The 18245-nt window shown below is 56.9% G+C and overlaps 1 pseudogene; it reads right to left on the reverse strand.

Moving 5' to 3' along the window:
• Window positions 1-16010, reverse strand: part of LOC123842729 (alpha-mannosidase 2-like) — a 119120-nt pseudogene extending 103110 nt beyond the window's left edge.
• Between the last annotated feature and the right edge of the window lie 2235 nt (window positions 16011-18245).

An 18245-nucleotide genomic window follows, 5' to 3' on the forward strand; every position in this document is an offset into this window, starting at 1 on the left:
TCTCTCCCTCTCTAATTAAGTAAAATCTTTTTTAAAAAAATAAAAATTAAATTTAAAAATAAAGTCTTCTGTTCATCAGAGTAAACTTGGAAAACAGATGGAAACAAAACAGCCCCCGTGGCAGACACCAGGGCGGTCCACTGAGTGGCCGCACCCGCACCCCTCCCTCGGCGGGGGCGTCCAGCCAGGGGAGGCCCTGTGACCCAGCGCAGCTCAGTCACCAGCAGTGTGGGCCCTTCCTCATCTGCCTGGAACACACATGTGAGGCCTAGAGGTTCCCCAGCCTCATGCCACCATGAGAAATGAGCAGGAGATATCAACCACCCGAGAACGCGGGCACGGCAGGAAGATGAGAAAGAGCACGGGTCTCGGGGGCACTGCAGCCCTGCCAACACCTTCATCTTAGCCCAGCACCAGAACTATAAGACAGCAAGTGTGTATTATAAGCCAATAGGGTTATGCTGATTTGTTACAGCAGCAGCAGAAAACCAAAAGAGAACAGAATGGTGACAGGTGACAAAGCCATCCTCTTGGCTTATGGAAGCTTAAACGTCTCTGTGGTTAAGTCAACCTCACTTTTATGCGTTACACGGGGCTCTCCTTTGAGGACTCTACTTAAAAAGGCCCACCCCCAACTGTCTTAGTCCATCCCGGCTGCTATAACAAAAATACCACGCATGTGGCAGCTTATAAACAAAGACATTTATTCCTCACAGTTCTGGAAGCTGGACGTCCAAGATCAAGGTGCTGGCAGATTTGGTAACTGGTGAGGGCCTCAGCTGGTGCCTTCTGCTGCGTCCCCACCCAGCGGAGAGGCAGGGAAGCTCTCTGGGGTCTCTTTTATAAAGGCTCCAATCCCACCCTGGGGGACTCCAGCCTCAGGACCTCCTCACCCCCTCAAAACCCCCACCTCCTAACACCCTTAGTCTGGTGGGTAGGGCTTCCTGTGAGTTTTGGGAGCGCACGAACATTCAGCCCAGCCGACTTACTGAGATGGCATAAAACTCCAACTGTGTCCTAGTTCCATACTTGTGTGGTTTTATTTTTTACCCTTGAGTATTGAGTCACCTAGAATTTATTTTATTTTGCTACAGACTGTAGAAAACTTTTTTTTTTCTTTTGACAGAGAGAGAGATAGCGATAGCAGGAACACAAGCAGTGGGAGTGGGAGTGGGAGAAGGAGGCTCTCCGCCGAGCAGGGAGCCCGATGTGGGGCTCGATCCCAGGACCCTGGGACCATGACCTGAGCCGAAGGCAGACGCTTAAGGATTGAGCCACCCAGGCGCCTGTAGAAAACTTTTTAAAAAAATGATCCACTGCTCCAATGACATTGGTTAAAAACCTATCCTATTCCCTACTGGTTTGCAGACACTGTCTTCAATACGCAGGAGATTACTCTATGCTGGGGCACTTTTTCAGTTTTCCATTCATTCCTCCATGTCTGTGCCTGTGACACAACATTTTAATTACAGAAAATGTTCCCTTTTATATCCTAAAATGTTTCAGCAAAATTTAACGGACATTCGATAGCCCCCACGTTGCGACGGGGTTGTGAGGAGTACGAGGCAGGCAAAGACAAGCACACTGGACTCCAAACTCGCACGAACCTTTAAGTTTACCTACAAAAATAAAAAAAAATGAATTGGCGTTTATAATGTTCTTGGACAACAAAAACATGGTAAACTGGAATATTATTCAGTGAAATAGTCATCAGCTAAAAAATAAAGTGCTAGCTCACGCTGTAACACGGAAGAACCTTGAAACCATCACGCTACGCGTGGGAAGCCAGTCATGAAATAACACCTATTCTGGGGCGCCGGGGTGGCTCAGCCGTTGGGTGTCTGCCTTCGGCTCAGGTCCTGATCCCGGGGTCCTGGGATCGAGCCCCACGTCGGGCTCCCTGCTCCGAGGGAGGCCTGCTTCTCCCTCTCCCACTCCCCCTGCTTGTTCCTGCTCTCACTAACACTCCCTCTCTGTCAAATAAATAAAAATCTTTAAAAAAAAAACCTATTCTATGATCTCACTGACATGAAATGTCTAGAAGGGAGACAGAAGGGAGACTAGTGGTTGCCTGGGGTGGAGGATGGGAGACTGGGGTGACAGCAGAAGACTACAGGGCTTCTTCCTGAGGGGACAAACATATTCTAACGTTGACTGTGGCGACGGATACACCGCAGTACCACTGACTTTCACCCCTTAAATGAGGGAATGGTGTTGTACGTGAATTTTAATGGGTGAACTATTATTATATGTGAGTCTCAATGAAGATGTAAGCTTTTAAAGGCAGCACAGTTTCCACCTGGTTCTCTTGGGTTCTCTCTTGGAACCCAGGCACCAGGCTTTGAAGAAGCCCACATGTAAGCACTAGAACCACAGCTTCCAGGGGGTGTCCCAGCTGATGATGGCCGGCATCAACCTCGACAGGCGTGAGTCACCAGCCTTCTTCTGATTTCCCTCCCAGCCTCTGAACCTTCCCAGTGACACCATGGAAAAGAGACCAGTCTGACCCACAGAATCCAGGAGGGTTTGGGGGTTTGTTGTTGTTGTTGGAAAGAAAGAGTATCAGCCCACGGAGGTCATGCACAACCCCTCTGTTGTGGTCCCTTTCCAGAAATCTCTTGGAGGCTTCCCCGACCTTGGTAGAAGGTTTCCTGTTTTAAGAACCAAAGGGCCTGGGTAATTGCTCTAGGCTTTAGCTTCCTCGTCTCGGAAATGGGAATAAGAACGTGTAAGAAATGAGACAGCCATAAATGGCAGCAGCTTGACTACCGCCAAGTGACCTACAGACAGCATTCACCGGTACTATGCACCTACCTTGCTGGCTTGCACCCTTCCCTTATGTCTCAGTACACGAATAGGGCTCAAAACCAGCAGGCAGTGGGCCTCTGCCCTCTATGTGCAAGGCATTTCCATGGGTCTTGCAGTGTTACCACACGCTGCAGGCCCCTTGCCTCCCAGGAAAGCGCCAATGCATTAATTCTTCATGGGCACACCACTTGTGTTTATTGAGCAGAAAATGTTCCAGCAAAGTTCAAGCTCAGACTAAAAGGCATCTCGTTTTATCTTATTAAAATTGCATTTTTATCTGGTCTTGCATAGCCAAAAAGAAAAACAGGCTTCATCTAAAGCCATTTTAAAAGAATAAGTAGCACATCATGAAATCATTCTTTAAAAAATATGTTCACCAATAAACTTTTTAATGAATTGTACTGCTTAAAAACACCACAGTAACTCATTGCTTTAAAGAGGACCCCAGTGATTCCTCACAAAAAGCAGATACACACGACATAATGCCACTTCTAGGCACACGCCATGAAAACCCCTTGTGTAAGGACGCAGGAGGCAGGTTCAGTGATGTCGCTAACGCTAAAAAGAAAAAAAAAATTTAAGAAAAACTTTTATCCATCATCAACTGAAGAATGAATTCACATTATCCCTTTGTCCATTATCAACTGAGTAACAAATAAACAAACTGGAACATACACCTATAATGGAATACTAACTACAATAAAAACGAAGGAACTACAAGAACCAAGATTGGTGAACTTACAAGCCTACCACTGAACAGTAACTTGAATATGCACAGTATGATGTCATCTATAAAAAGTTTTTAAAACGAGAAAATGAAACTATCTACCGTGTCGGATACATACATAGTGGTCAAAACTCCCAGCTCATGATGGTGATGAAAACAAACGGAGAATAGGATGGGAGCGGAGGGCTGGGGGTGGAGGGGACTCTGGGGCCGGGAAGAGGATGCAACGGCTTCAACTCCAAATAGCCAAAGTGCGCAAACAGTCCCGAGGCCCATCGGTGGGTGACCAGGCACACACCAGAATATACCGTCAGCTTCCAACAAGGAATGAAGGGCTGACAGCCGCTCCCACGTGGATGAAGCCTGGAAACATCACGCGCAGCGAAAGGAACCAGTCACGAAGACCACATTCATATGATCCCACACACATGAATAAGCACATGTCCAGAATAAGCAAGTCTACAGAAACAGAAAGCAGATGAGTGGGAGCCAGGGGCTGGGGAGGAGGGATTGGGGAGTCACGGCTGGTGAGGCAAATGCTCTAAAATTGACTATGGTGATGATCGTCCAACTCCACAGACTAAAAACACTGAACTGTACACTTTAAGTGAGTGAAATAGAGGACAGGTAAATGATGTCTCCACAAAGATGCTGAAAGGAAGGGAGGAAAGGGGGAGGGAGGGAGGGAGGGAGGGAGGGAGGGAGGGAGGGAGGGGGAGAGGCGGAAGAAGCAGGAGGGTCTCCTCCCTGACCGGGTGTCCGGGAAGGTGGCTGTGCCGCGGGGGGTGAAGGCTGGAGCAAGGCAGCCCTTCTGCACCAGCCACCCGGCTGGCCTTTAAACAGGTCCGAGTCTACCTCTGCAGCCCCGAATGACAGAAGTCCCTAATGCCACCAGCCCAGAACAAAACATTTTAGTAGCTTCAAGTGAAAATGACAGACATGATATCACCCCTGAACTAAGACCACGAAACTTCAGAAGGATTCATTGGTTATCAGCAGGCCAACAGTGGGGACCACAGCTACATTTTCTGGGCGGGCGGGTCTCCATGCTGTATATAGTATACGTAGTGTATAGCGTTAGCGACCACACAACTGGGTGGCCGGGAAGGACTCTCAGATGGAAGAACAAATGCACGAGAACTCACGATGAGTCATGGACCTAACCCTGTGGCCCCACAGAGGTTCCCATCCAGTTGAGAGGGAGGCGCCCAGACCAAGGACCGCACCCCACAGGGCAGCCCAGGGACAGGCAGGTGGAGAGATGCCCCCCAGGATGGCGCCCGGAAGAGGACCCCCCGACAATAGCCCCTGAGTTCTCAACAGAGCACACCCCTCCTGCATGAGGCACAGGGAGTCACCCCTGCAACGCCCCCACCAGGAAGGGGAAGGCAGGCGACAGAGACAGTAAAGCTGAGATTCACCACAAGCAGGAGGTGGGAGCGAGGGGCACCCCCAGGCAGAGGGGGTCACAGGTGAGGGCAGGCTGGAGACACGGGTCAGCTGGGGGAGGCCCACAGAAGAGAGACGGGGGCCCCTGAACAATCACCGCTGGCTCCTCAGGACTCTGCTCCACCACCTTTACAACTCGGGGCAGGGAAAGTATAATAAAAACCAGAATCTAAGGCTGTCTGAGTGCCCACTTGTGGATGGCCAAGTGCTCAAGCCTGGTCCCCCTTGGAGAGCACCCTTCATTCGGAAGACACTGGCTGAGCACCTGCTGCAGGCAGCAGCACCGGAGCTGGAGAGATGCCAGGGAGCCAGGGACACAGGGACAACCCCTGCCCGCCCCCGACTCCCACGATGGCAGGCGATCATCTGAACACAGGTGAGCAGAGCAGCAGGAGAAGCAAGAGGGCGATTCTCTCCCGCGTGTCCTGGCAAACATGTCTCTGGTCTAACTAGGACGCCCCACCACCAAGGCCCTGGCTTGGCAACAAAACTGACGAGCCAGGGACCAGGATGGCTCTCTGTTCCTCAGTGAAAGGCTGGAGTAGCAGGGCTGCTTTCAGCCCTGAGACAGTGAAGCGTGAGAGGAAGGGAAAGTACGGAAAAGAAGTGTCCTAAGCACCTAAAAGGAAACCAAGAACCTATGCCGGTTTAGGATGAAGTGCTCACCCGCAGCTCGGGCGCGGGGCATCAGTGGGCAGGTCGGGAGCCCCCGCCGCGGCCACCACCTCCCCAGCCACCAGCCTCCCGGCCGGGCTCACAAACCATGCTGCGCCCCCTCTGCCCTCAACATGCTTTTCTGAAATATGAACTCAATTAGCGACTGATTTACCATTAGGCTCGCTCTAACACACAGCGATGTTCCCCAGGTTTATAAAATATTCAGAAGTAAGTTTTCCAAGGAAATTAACTTTAGAGGGCTTCAGAGGAAAATGCGTGAAACACCATTATCACCACAGCAAACAATTCCATCGTCCCTCCACCCACAGCAGAGTCTGGAGCTCTCGGCCCCCGCGGAGCCAGCTGCAGGCACACGTGGCCCCACGGACCCAGACCGGAGCACCTCTCGAGCTGTCCCAGCAATGACACCCGCGCCACCCCACCCGGCATTGCCGCTCAGCCTGTCCCACACGCTCTTGGCCGTCCAGTGCCCCCACGGAGCCAGAGCTCCCCGTGAAAGGGACAGGATTTGTCTCCTGTCGTGCTCCTTGGGGCCCCCAGAACCCAGCAGAGACTCGGGCAGCTGTTGAGTCGATCAGCAGGTTGCTCCATGGACAGTCTCTTGAAATAGATCTTGGAAATGAGCATGTTTACAATAAAGTGCTCCTCCACATGAGAAGAGGAACGTGTGAACTCACAGATACCGGGGACAGGCTGGTGGCTGCCTGATGTGGGGGGAGTCAGGCAAAAGGGTGAAGGTGGGCAGGAGGCACAAACTTAAATAAGTCCTGGGGAAGTGACGTGGGCAGCACGGTGACTACAGTTAGTAACACGGTGTCGCAGACTTGACCGCAGCTGACAGAGAAGACCTCACAAGTTCTCACCAGAAGAAAAGCAATCTGAACCTTGTGTGGTGGTGGAGGTTAAGGACAGGCTGTGGTGATCATCTCACAAGATATACACGTATCAAATCATCACACTGTCGCCCAAAACTCATACAATGTTCTACGTCCACGAGACCTCAACCCAGACAAAAGTGATGGGTGTGTATTATGGAAAACAGAAGATACGATGAGTAGGAAGAAAGGAGGCTTTGGAATCAGCAGGGAAAGTGTACAGCGTGGTGGCCAGCCACCCCCAAGTCCCACCTTCCCTCAATCCTCCTGCCCTCGTCTGGCCTCCAGACGCACCTCGTCCAGCCCTCCCGACCTTGCTCTCCATCCCCCCATGCCACCGCACCCCCTTTCCTGCCGGCCTGTCCAGGGGCTCCTCAGACTGTTCTGCACATTCCTGACCTCCACACCCCACAGCCGAGGCCCCAGCCCTGCCTTCTTCCCACTTTACGGGAAACCACGCGCTTTCCTGATGCTCCTGACCGTCTCTAGGTAAAGGGTTCTCAAACCGCTGCCTCTGGGGCACCACTGGCAACTCAGCCACACGCTCCCCTCCTCACATTATCGGGTCCACTACAGAAGTCAGCTCTGCCCCAGTTGCCACACCTCATGCCCACTTCTCACAGTGTCCAGCCCCAGGACAACCCCCACGGATCAGGCAGAAGACTAACAAGCGCACCCTGCCTCCTGCACCCCCTCACGCCCCTCTGCCACCAGCAGCTCCTGGCCCTCCTGGGCCGCCAACGTCTGTGGTGTCAAAACCCACCTGCTATCCCCACCACCCTGGATCGGGGCTCGGTCTCTCCTCCTGCCCAGGTCACCAACTCCCTCCATGACCTAATCTCCATGAATGGCAATCCAGGAGCCCAAGGGCCCCCCTCCCCTCCTCCCTGAAGCAGGCCACCCGCATTCAGCCAATCTCCACGTCCTCCTAAACCCTGAACCACTTCCCACAGCTCCACCCTCCCCTCTGTCACTGTCCCACGCGGCTGCCTCTGGTTCTGGTCTCGGCTCTGCCAGTCAGGGGACAGCTTCACTCCCCAGCTCAAAGTCTGCAAGGTCTTCCTGTCGCCCTTGGGGAACAACTGGAACCTTCCCTGTTCCTCTCCCGCCCCTCCCCACACCAACACCCCCGCTTGGGGCCAGCGCTGGCCTCCAGCCCACCCCGTCTGAAAGCCCAGCCCCCTCGGTCAGGTCCCTGCTAGCAACGCTCTTCTCTCCTGCTCACCTTTTCCTCGGCCGGGCCTTCATGCAGCCACTCGGCTGCCACACAGGCCAGCCCCGGGCCCTGTCTACAGAACACCCCCACAACCAAGTACAGACCTATAGGAACGGACGGTCCTTCAAGGTCCAGTTTGATTTCACCCCCACCCTCCTCCACCAGCATCTCCCGTCCCTCGCCCACGCTGCCCCAGGAACTGGGAGCGCCCCCCAGACTGCCCTGCAGGGGCCCAGGCCAGCAAACTTTAGGGCCTGTTGTGCACACAGAAGGCATCCAATAAATGCTTGAGACATTTAATGCTTCTTTGTTATACAAATATTTGAATGATTGAGCCTTTTACACGTGAAGGAGTTAAGTTCCACAGGACAGAGCACACTCTCTCAGAACCCAACAGGAGAGCACCCTCTGATCAGCTCCTGTATTTCCCTTGCCTGACCCATCCCAACTGAGCCACTGAAAATCAGGCCGGTCTCTGAATCCACATTTGGTCTGGAAATAAAATGCCACACATCTCTAGTGAGTGGTTTGGGAACAGAAAACTAATCCAAGAAAGAGCACAATCCTAAAGAGAAAACAAAATGGGGCCCAGAGCCACGCCACGGCGGCCCGACCCGAGGCACTACCAGCTCGCCCGGCAGACGGCCCGGCAGACGGCTACCGTCGGCGGAGACAGGCCTATGTGCTCCTTCCCCACCCCATCAAACTGCCCAGCGCCCCCGACAGGAGGAGGAAAATGCTTTTCTCCTCCCAGAGCCGGCCTGAATTCTGAAAGCAGCGTGGCCAGAGGCCCCCTTTAGATCCCCACGCCGACAGCCCAACACATCGTCCCACCAACTGGCTGGCCTCACCCCCTGCAAACAAGTTCACTGGAAAAACTAGAGAACCCCGTGTATCAACACCCTCAAACGGACTGCCCCCTGCCTCCAATGTTCACAGTGGCGCCGAGGGACCCGTCCCCTTTCCAAGACCCTGCCCTTTGCCCTGCTCTCCACGCACATCATGCCCAGTGCCCCGTGACATTCCCAGTCACCCTGCGGAGGGCTTTCCATGAAGGATCAGGAGCTCATCCAGAAGACAGGAATTAAGCGCTGTTTGTCTCCCCTGGGCATAAGCCTTAGAGCCAGCAAGCCTTATTCTTTTAGTTTAGTACAAAGGTTCACTGAAAGAAGGGTCCTTTCAAAACTGGAGCAAGGTATACGCGGGAACAGGTGGAGAGCTGCTCCATGGCACATTTGAGAAGCGTATCGAGGGGGGCTGGCCACGAGCAGCATGGCCAAGCTCAAGTGCAGAGGCTGTGTGAGAAGGAAGACAGCAGGCGACAGACATGCCAGCCGGGGCAGTGGGCACACACCAGCGCCGGCGAACTGCAGACCCCCAGAGGATGGATGCCAGGACGGGCAAGAACACCCAGGAGGGTCCCCAGGGAACAGAGCTAATGCAGTCGGGGACCCAGAAGTGTACAGCTCTGCCCTGAACTAGCATGCCTGGGCTCAGAGGCGGCTCACTCGCTTAGGCGCCACGGGCCTGGGACAGACGCAAGCTCGGCAGCACCGACTGGGCAGATGGGAGCACACTCGGGCAGGGCTGCCACAGGGCCTGGTGCGCGGGCTCCCCGGCCGGCTGTGCGAGCCCCGGCAACAGCATCTGCAGCCCTTAGTTCACGTGACTGCAGGCGGTCCACACTGTTCTAACCACTGACGACCACGGGCACCTACCTCTGTGACCCTCAGCACTCAGGCTGGAATTGCCATGTTAACCCCCAGAAAAGAGGAAACAGCATTTCAGAATGGGGGAACACAAAGAATAGGGATACTCAAAATGAAAGTCCCCCAAGCCCAGGGCCCCACAGACGGGAAGAACCCAGGCTGCCCCATTCCCTCTGGGCCTCCCAACCCCTCCGCCTCTGGCCTGTGGAGGGAATATCAGGGTGAAATTAGAAGAAGCTGTTCCTCTCCTCCTGAAGAACCCCCACGCTGTGCAAATCCGAGCGCACGAGAACTGCGTTCCTGACCCCCAGGCCAGAGGAGCCGGGCGAGGGCCGAGCCCAGGGGCCAGCAGTGGGAGCCAGCTCTGCCACCCACCCACAGCCCAGGCTTCCGGGTCTGCAAACCCCCGGCCGTAGGGAGGGCCGACGGCGCGGCGCGTGTCAGGACCCCGGCAGGAGAGAAGCAGTCTCGAGCGTACAGTGTCACAACAAGGCCCACGGTGCCTCGTCCGGGGTGTGGCACAAAACCCTGCCCCAGGACGTCTGTCCGCAGCCTCGCTCGGCATTGTCTGCGCTCCCAGGGCCCGGCACAGGGCCATCCCGACACCCGGCTGTCTGCAGGACCCCCCTGGCGGACCCGTGCTGCACCCTGAAGGGCCTGCAGGGCCAGACTCCAAACTGCACACGTCTGAGCACCAGGAAGCTGAGGAGCGGTTAGAGACAGAGCTGCTGGAGAGGCCGGGGCGGGGCGGGTGTCCCATACTGGCCCCGGTCACTGCTCCACCGTCCTCCTCCGTGCTGCACGCAGGCAGGGCTGGCCCAGGGCAGTCTGGGGAACAGAGAAACAGACGTAGGCTCCCAGGGCACTTTGACTCGTTCCCACCCATGACCTCCGACCATGTCTTCACAGCCCTCGGGGAATGGAATACTTGCCCCTGCTCTCAGTTTAAAAAAAAAAAACTGTTTAATCAAAATCATCAGGGATTTATTTATTTTAATCATTTCTGTCCTCACTTAAGATTAACCCATAAGAGTCTAGACTTGCTACATTAGACAAATATGTAAAAGAGAAAAAACATGATTCACATTAAGTTCATCTTTCAAAATGTTTCCAGACCAGCTAAAAAGGCATTTAGTAACATCAAACAGGACCACCAAGAAACAAACAAGCAAGAGGAACTGTGTGCATAGCAAACCACCCCCACCCCCACCCCCGGTGCTTCCAAGGCGCTGGCACAGTAAGACCAACTCCACTTACAGACGGAGCCCAGAGAGACCCGCTCGCACAGGACACAAAGACCCACCCGAGAGACTCCTGGGCTCCTCGCAACACGGGAAGAGAGGAATAAAAAGGCACTCCGTCCAAACAGCCACTTCAAAAATACAAGCAAGGAAACAAACAGGTTTCTGAAAACACAAGAGCAAGCTGGTCAGGGCAGCAGATCCGAGCTTCCGGAAAAAGAGGCAGGGCCTCCACCTGGTTCCTGGACCCAAGGAGACAGGAGGAAGAGCCCTCCCAGTGCTGTTCCAGTCCTTCGGGACTAAATGCACTTCACAGAGGTGGGCGGTGAGGGGCCAGCCCACCCGGGAAGACGGAAGCAGGTGCCCTGTCCACATTCAAGGGCAAGACTCTGCAGGGTCAGGTGCGGAGGGCTACCCACAACCCTTCCCATCCAACATCCCTCCCGCACATTCCTCCAACCTTCCTCCTCCCACCTCAGGGTTTTTCTGTGGCTGCTCTAACGGTCCTCCACACACAGCCTGAAACACACTTATTATCTTAAAGTCTGGAGGTCAGAGTCCAAGGCAGTTCTCACGGGACTAAAGTGTAGGTGTTGGCCACTGCACTCATTTCTGGACGCTCTGGGGAGAGTCCACGTCCTGCTCATGCAGGCTGTTGGCAGCATCCAGTTTCCTGCAGTTGTAGGACTGAGGTTCCCGCCAGCTGCAAGCAGAAGGCCACGCCAAATGCTGGAGGCCACCACACCCCCTGGCTCATGGCCCCCGCCTCCACTTTCAGAGCCAGCGACAAGACAAGCGTCCATCTGCTGCTGATTCTGACCACTTTTAAGCGCTCACTCCATTCTACTGGACCCACCAGGCCACCCAGGAAAAGGTACCACCTCAGGGTCAGCAGATCTGCACCTTCCACTCTTTGGCCATGTGGTCTGGTTCCAGGTTCCAGGGATAAGGATGCAGACATCTTTGGGGTTCATCATTCTGCAACCACGCCCCACCCCTCCGGCCAGAACCCTGGTGATCGCCACCCTTCAGTGCTTCGTGGCGGCCCTTTTCTATGGCCTTCCGAGCCCTGCCCGCCTCCCACCCCTCTTCTCACAAGGCTCCCCTCCTGCCGTCCTCCGCCCCAGCCCCAGGGTCCCCGCAGCACCCTTCCCCTGCCAGGAGTGCTCTGACGCCCACCCTGCATCTCCGCATCTGTGCATCTCTGTGGGCTGGCTCCCTCTCCACCTACAGGTCTCAGGTCAGGCATGACCTCTTCTGGAAGGGCATGGCCTTCCATTGACGCAGGGTCCTGTGCTTCTGCCAACGCCCCCAGATGATGACCTTCGAAGAACATACCAATGTGCTTACTGTCTCCCTCACCCCAGCAGCCTCTGAGAGCCACATCTCTTGGCTCAGCATTCAGCACGGGACCTGGCACACAGAATGCGTTCTGAACGAATGAACTGTCCCCCCAACAAGTCCTCCCCTCAGCTGATGAGTGATGGCGACCTGTTACAGTGACGGTGGAGCTGATGTCTCACCGGCTCGGAGACTCCTCGGGCTGTGACCGCTGGAAGCTGAAAGCTGTCGGAGCCACAACACCGTGAGCTGTCTTCTCCTCCAGCTCCACCCCAAGCACCCACAGCCTTGCCGATTCAATCTGGGCCCTTCCTGCCTCCATCCCGCTCACAAAGGTCGCCCTCCACAGGCCCCACCGCCCGCACGGCCTCCTGTGCACAGCGCTCGCGGCCCCGGCGGACCCACGCCGGAGGGCCGCCTGCGCTCGCACCGCGGTGGGCGGTGACTTCGTCCTGCCACTGACAGCTAAGTGTGGCAAGAGTGCCACCCACAACTGCAGAGGGCAGCCGCCCCTCGGAGTCAAGTGGGTCACTGGCCCAAGAGAGAACCAGCCCCAGAGAGTCACAGACTGAATGCGTCCTGATCCCCACCACCCGCCCTCTGATTCTTGCAGCACCACCGTCCTCTCTCACCCGGACGTTCACCACAGCCTCCGAACTGGTCTCCCTGCGTCCGTCCTTCCCTCCCAGCCCCTAACCTGTCATCCACCCAGAGGCCAAAGGGATCCTGCCACACCTCTGCCAAGACCCTCCAAAGCGCTCCCCCGTCAGAATAAGAGACAGGAAGCCCACGTCTTTCCACTGTGACCACGAGGCCCGCCCCCACCAGCTTCCGGACCTCATGCCCCAGGACTCTCCCCCTCCTCCCTTGGCTCCAGGCACCAGGCCCCCCGCTCTTCTCGAGCACACCGCTGTCGCTCCCAACCGGGGGCTTTCCACTGGCCCTCTGCCCAGACCACTGTCCTCCCAGCCACCCAGGGGGCCTGTTCGCTCCCCTCCTGTGAGTCCTGCTCAAATGTTACCTCCTCTGTGAGACCTTCTCTGGCCACCTTATCACCGGGAAACCCTCCCCACTCCACATGCCTCCCAATCCCAATTCTCTGCTTGAGGTTTCAATAACAGGATAACAGTTCCCACCTTCTCAGGGGTAACTCTCTTCTTAACTTAGTCATGGTCTCTCTTCTCTGCCCCTCCAGCTCCGCTGTAAGGTCTGAGACAGCACTGGTTCTGAGCTGTTTTGTTCACTGGTGTATCTCTAGCCCCTGGAGCTGTTATTGGCACCAAGAGTTGGTTAAACAAATATCTACTGAATGAATGAATTTTCAAACTCTCAAAGCTCCTCCAAGAGGCCCTCTCTCGTGCTCATCAAAGAGAATCGGACCAGACCGAACAAATATGTGCCTGGAGATCTCAGCCACTTAGGTCTCATCCAGCTTCAGCAGGTTACACTGGCAGAAACTGATGGCCCCAGGGGTGACATGACCTGGTGAAAGTCACACAGAGATTAATAGAAAAAAAAAGGCTGAAACCCAGACCACAGAACCAAGTCAGAGGTGCTTCCACCACATCACACATCCTGCTTCATCCAGAAGTTTCTAAGAAAGCCCCAGCCAAATAGACAATCTAAGGACCAGCGTGAATAGAGGAGGGGGGGCTACTGGCAAGACCACCTCTCATGCAGTGTGAGACCCTGGCCAAATCACCTACTAGAGATACACCAGTGACACAGGTTTTCTGGTAAGACTCCATCATTTAAAAGATGATGGCAGGGCGCCTGGGTGGCTCAGTCGGTTAAGCGACTGCCTTCGGCTCAGGTCATGATCCTGGAGTCCCGGGATCGAGTCCCGCATCGGGCTCCCTGCTCGGCGGGGAGTCTGCTTCTCCCTCTGACCCTCCCCCTTCTGATGCTCTTTCTCTCTTAAATAAATAAAATCATGGGGCACCTGGGTGGCTCAGTTGGTTAAGCGACTGCCTTCTGCTCGGGTCATGATCCTGGAGTCCCGGGATCGAGTCCCGCATCGGGCTCCCTGCTCGGCGGGGAGTCTGCTTCTCCCTCCGACCCTCCTCCCTCTCATGCTCTCTGTCTCTCATTCTCTCTGTCTCAAATAAATAAATAAAATCTTTAAAAAAAAGAAAAAGAAATCTTGACATCTGGGGCGCCTGGGTGGCTCAGTCGGTTGGGCGACTGCCTTCGGCTCGGGTCACGATCCTGGAGTCCCGGGATCAAGTCCCGCATCGGGCTCCCTGCTCGGCGGGGAGTCTGCTTCTCCCTCTGACCCTTCCCCTTCTCATGCTCTCTCTCCCTTAAATAAATAAAATCATGAGGCACCTGGGTGGCTCAGTTGGTTAAGCGACTGCCTTCTGCTCGGGTCATGATCCTGGAGTCCCGGGATCGAGTCCCGCATCGGGCTCCCTGCTCGGCGGGGAGTCTGCTTCTCCCTCCGACCCTCCTCCCTCTCATGCTCTCTGTCTCTCATTCTCTCTGTCTCAAATAAATAAATAAAATCTTTAAAAAAAAGAAAAAGAAATCTTGACATCTGGGGCGCCTGGGTGGCTCAGTCGGTTGGGCGACTGCCTTCGGCTCGGGTCACGATCCTGGAGTCCCGGGATCAAGTCCCGCATCGGGCTCCCTGCTCGGCGGGGAGTCTGCTTCTCCCTCTGACCCTCCCCCCTCTCATGTGCTCTCTCTCATTCTCTCTCTCAAATAAATAAATAAAATCTTTAAAAAAGAAAAAGAAACCTTGACATCTGTTTCTGTCTAATCTACGTTCGCCAGGCACTGTCCACGCACTGTCTTCACCTTCCCCGGGGCGCGGGCTGGGGATCAGCCGCAAGCTGATCAGGACTTTGGAGCCGAACAGCTTCCAGGGTGCACCCGGGTCATTGCACGCACTTCATTTTTTGTTTAATTTCTTTTCCTTAATTCGCTTCCTGCTGCGGACTCAAGAAAGGAGTTGGTTTTGCGGCCGGAAGGTGGGGTACGTGGAAATTCACAGGGAGGCTCAAATCCACCGGAGCGAGTCCTCGAGCTCGAGGCCAAACGCAGCCGAGCGCGGGAGGGACAAGAAGGCCATTCAAGTGGGTCCCACCGCCGCGCCCCCCGGAGAGGAGATCGCCCGGCAAGCGCAGCCGAGCGCGGGAGGGACAAGAAGGCCATTCAAGAGCGTCCCACCGCCGCGCCCCCCCGGAGAGGCGATCGCCCGGCAAGCGCAGCCGAGCGCGGGAGGGACAAGAAGGCCATTCAAGGGGGTCCCACCGCCGCGCCCCCCGGAGAGGCGATCGCCCGGCAAGCGCAGCCGAGCGCGGGAGGGACAAGAAGGCCATTCAAGGGGGTCCCACCGCCGCGCCCCCCGGAGAGGCGATCGCCCGGCAAGCGCAGCCGAGCGCGGGAGGGACAAGAAGGCCATTCAAGGGGGTCCCACCGCCGCGCCCCCCGGAGAGGCGATCGCCCGGCAAGCGCAGCCCGCGCGGCCAGCGGGCCAGGTCCGCACTCCCCGAACCCTTCGCAGCGCGACCCGAGTCGGTCCCCTTCGGCTTCCCAGGGCGCCCGGGATGTCACCGAGGAGAGCCTGCCGAGGAGTGTCACCGAGGGGAGCCTGCGGCCTCGGAAAGCCTCGCGCGCAGCTGCTCCTCCTCCCTTCAAGCCTCGGTCTGCGCGCAGCCCCCGTCACCGCCCAGACCCTGCGCTCGAGCCCCCCGGCCCCCCAACGTCGCTCTCGTCCCCAGCAGCCCTCCCCAGACCCCCGACTCCACCCGCAGCCCCGCGGGCCCCCGCGCCCGCCCGACCTCCGAGCCCTGACCCCGACCCGGCCTCCCCGTCACACCCACCTGCCCGGGACTTCGCCGTTGCTGCGCCTCCAGAACCGCTTCCGGGCCCCGTCGCCGGCCATGGCCCCTCCTCCTCCCTCAGGCCCGGCGGCCCTTTCCTGCACCCCGAGCGGCCCCTCAGCGGCCCCCGGACGCCCGAGCCCAGAGGCTCTTCCGCCTGCTCCCGGAAGTCCCGCCTCCGCGCGCCCGGAAGTCACGCCTCCGCCCAGGCACGCCGGACGCAAGGCGCGGGCGTGACGGCATTCAAGGGCGACGCCGGGGAGGGAGTGTGGCGGCTGCCGTGCGGGCGGCGGGGGTCCGTGTGGTGGCGGCTGGCTGGGGCCCCCGTCCGGCTCTGTGCTCTGCCTCCGGGCGAGGCGGCGGGAGGGTCCGGGGCGCGCGGAGGCAGCGAGGGGCAGCGGGGTCGGCGGAGCGCGGGGGGGGGCGCCTGGGGGTCGCGGAACCCGGCGCAGGAAGCCCCCGGCAGGGTTTTTGAAGAGTCGGCGCGGAGCGGAGGGAGAGTCCGTCTACACTGCTGGGGCGCCGGGCGGCTCTGTCGGCCCGCCGTCTGCCTTGGACTCGGATCATGACCCCAGGGCCCTGGGCTCGAGCCCCGTCGGGCCCCCGCTCGGCGGGGAGACTCTGCTTCCCCCTCCGCCTGCCCCTTCCCGGCTGGTGCCCTCGCTCGCTCGACAGCTCGCTCGAGTGAGTGAAATCTTTGAAAAGAGCGAGTCTGCGTTGGTTACGTGGTGAAATGACAGCTGCTGAAGTTATGTTTCGGTGTTTCAGTGTTTGCTTCTTTTAACTTGACGCAGCCAACGAAGATGTGGGGTGACGTGCGTGACTGGCGCTGGATTTCTCTTGGTTGCAGACCCGGACCGAGAAGCCAGGTCCTGCCCTTTCCCGACTGCAGGACAGTCTAACTTCGGGAGTCTGTGGACGCACCTCCGCCAGTTCTCTCGCGAGACAAGAATTGGGCTGCGTGTGTAAGTGTGCCCGTGCCCCTCGCTTACTGATGGGTAGCACTGATGGAGTTCTTGCCCCACGCAAGATCTGCACCGGGTTCTTTACATGCAGTACGGCAGCCGTATGCCCACCACCCCCAAAGGCCGCCCCTCCCGGAAGAGCAGAATGGCTCGCTCACCTCGCGGACACCGAATTTTATGCCCTTTCCACAGGTCCTTGCGCCCACCCTGCAACATTTACCCGACTGTTTTTATGATCTCTGTGTCCACAGGTAGCTTGTGAGATCCTGCTCAGTGGGGCCTAGTTCTTCTGCCTCTGCAAGTGTGTGTTGGATGAATGACAACCACGGGAACTCTCCAGGGACCCCCTTTTGTCACCATAGAAACTCCAGGAATCTTCTCTTTGGTGTGATCTTAATGGATCCTTGGTAATCCCCAGCTGACATACCCTCACTAGATCCTCAGGGCTCCTTTGTTCATAGCCTGATGAGCTCTTCCGGGATCCTGTCCTTACATGACCTCAGGGAAACTCCAGAGATCTTCCAATAAAGGTTCAGTGGATCCGCAGGGACTCCCTCCTGACACAGCCTCAGGCAGTCTCCCGGGATTCTCTCCTAGTGGAGCTCAGGAAGGCCCCAGGGACCTCTTCCCAATATACAGCCCCGAGGCCTCAGAAATCCTCTCAGAGACTGGCTCCTAACAGCCTCCGGGGTCCCCTGTGGACATTACTGGGGACCTCAGGGGTTCTGTGCAGCTCTTCTGGCTCATTGCGAGAATCAGCGAGGTGACGGAGCAAGATGGCGGAGGAGTAGGAGACCTGGATTTTGTCTCCTCTCAGGAATTCAGCTGGATAGGGATCAAACCGTTCTGAACATCTACAAACTCAACAGGAGATCGAAGAAAAGAAGAGCAACAACTCTCTCATCAGAAAAGCGACCACTTTCTGGAAGGTAGGACGTGCGGAGAAGTGAATCCGCGGCGATATTCGGGAGGATAGACGGCGGGGGAGGGGCCTCCGTTGGCCGCTTCTGGCGAGTGATAGAACCACGGAGCACAAAATCGGAACTTTTAGAAGTCCGCTCCGCTGAGGCACGTCCCTCTGGTGGCTGAGTGGGGGGTGGAACCCTCCGGGACAGTGCGGTCTCAGGACCCTCGGGGTCACAGAAAGACCGGGGGTGCCTGAGTATGGCAGAGCTCCCAGGTAACGGAGCAGGGAAGCCGGCTGCAGAGGCGGAGCCCAGGCGCGGGCTCTCAGCTCGGGGTTGCCATTGACCGTGATCCGCGGCCCAGTCGGGCCCCTGCTCCTCCAGCAGGGACGCAACAAGCGGCAGATCTGGGGAGACTCACCTTCCTCCCCGGGGAGGAGCCGCGCAGGAGCGCACTGCAGGGATCTGCTGGGTATGGAGACTCCACCCGGGGTCGGGTGCCAG

The sequence above is a fragment of the Mirounga angustirostris genome, unplaced genomic scaffold, assembly GCF_029215605.1.
Source record: "Mirounga angustirostris isolate CCGP_5_RB_7025 unplaced genomic scaffold, mMirAng1.0.hap1 SCAF_49, whole genome shotgun sequence".
NCBI lineage: Eukaryota > Metazoa > Chordata > Mammalia > Carnivora > Phocidae > Mirounga > Mirounga angustirostris.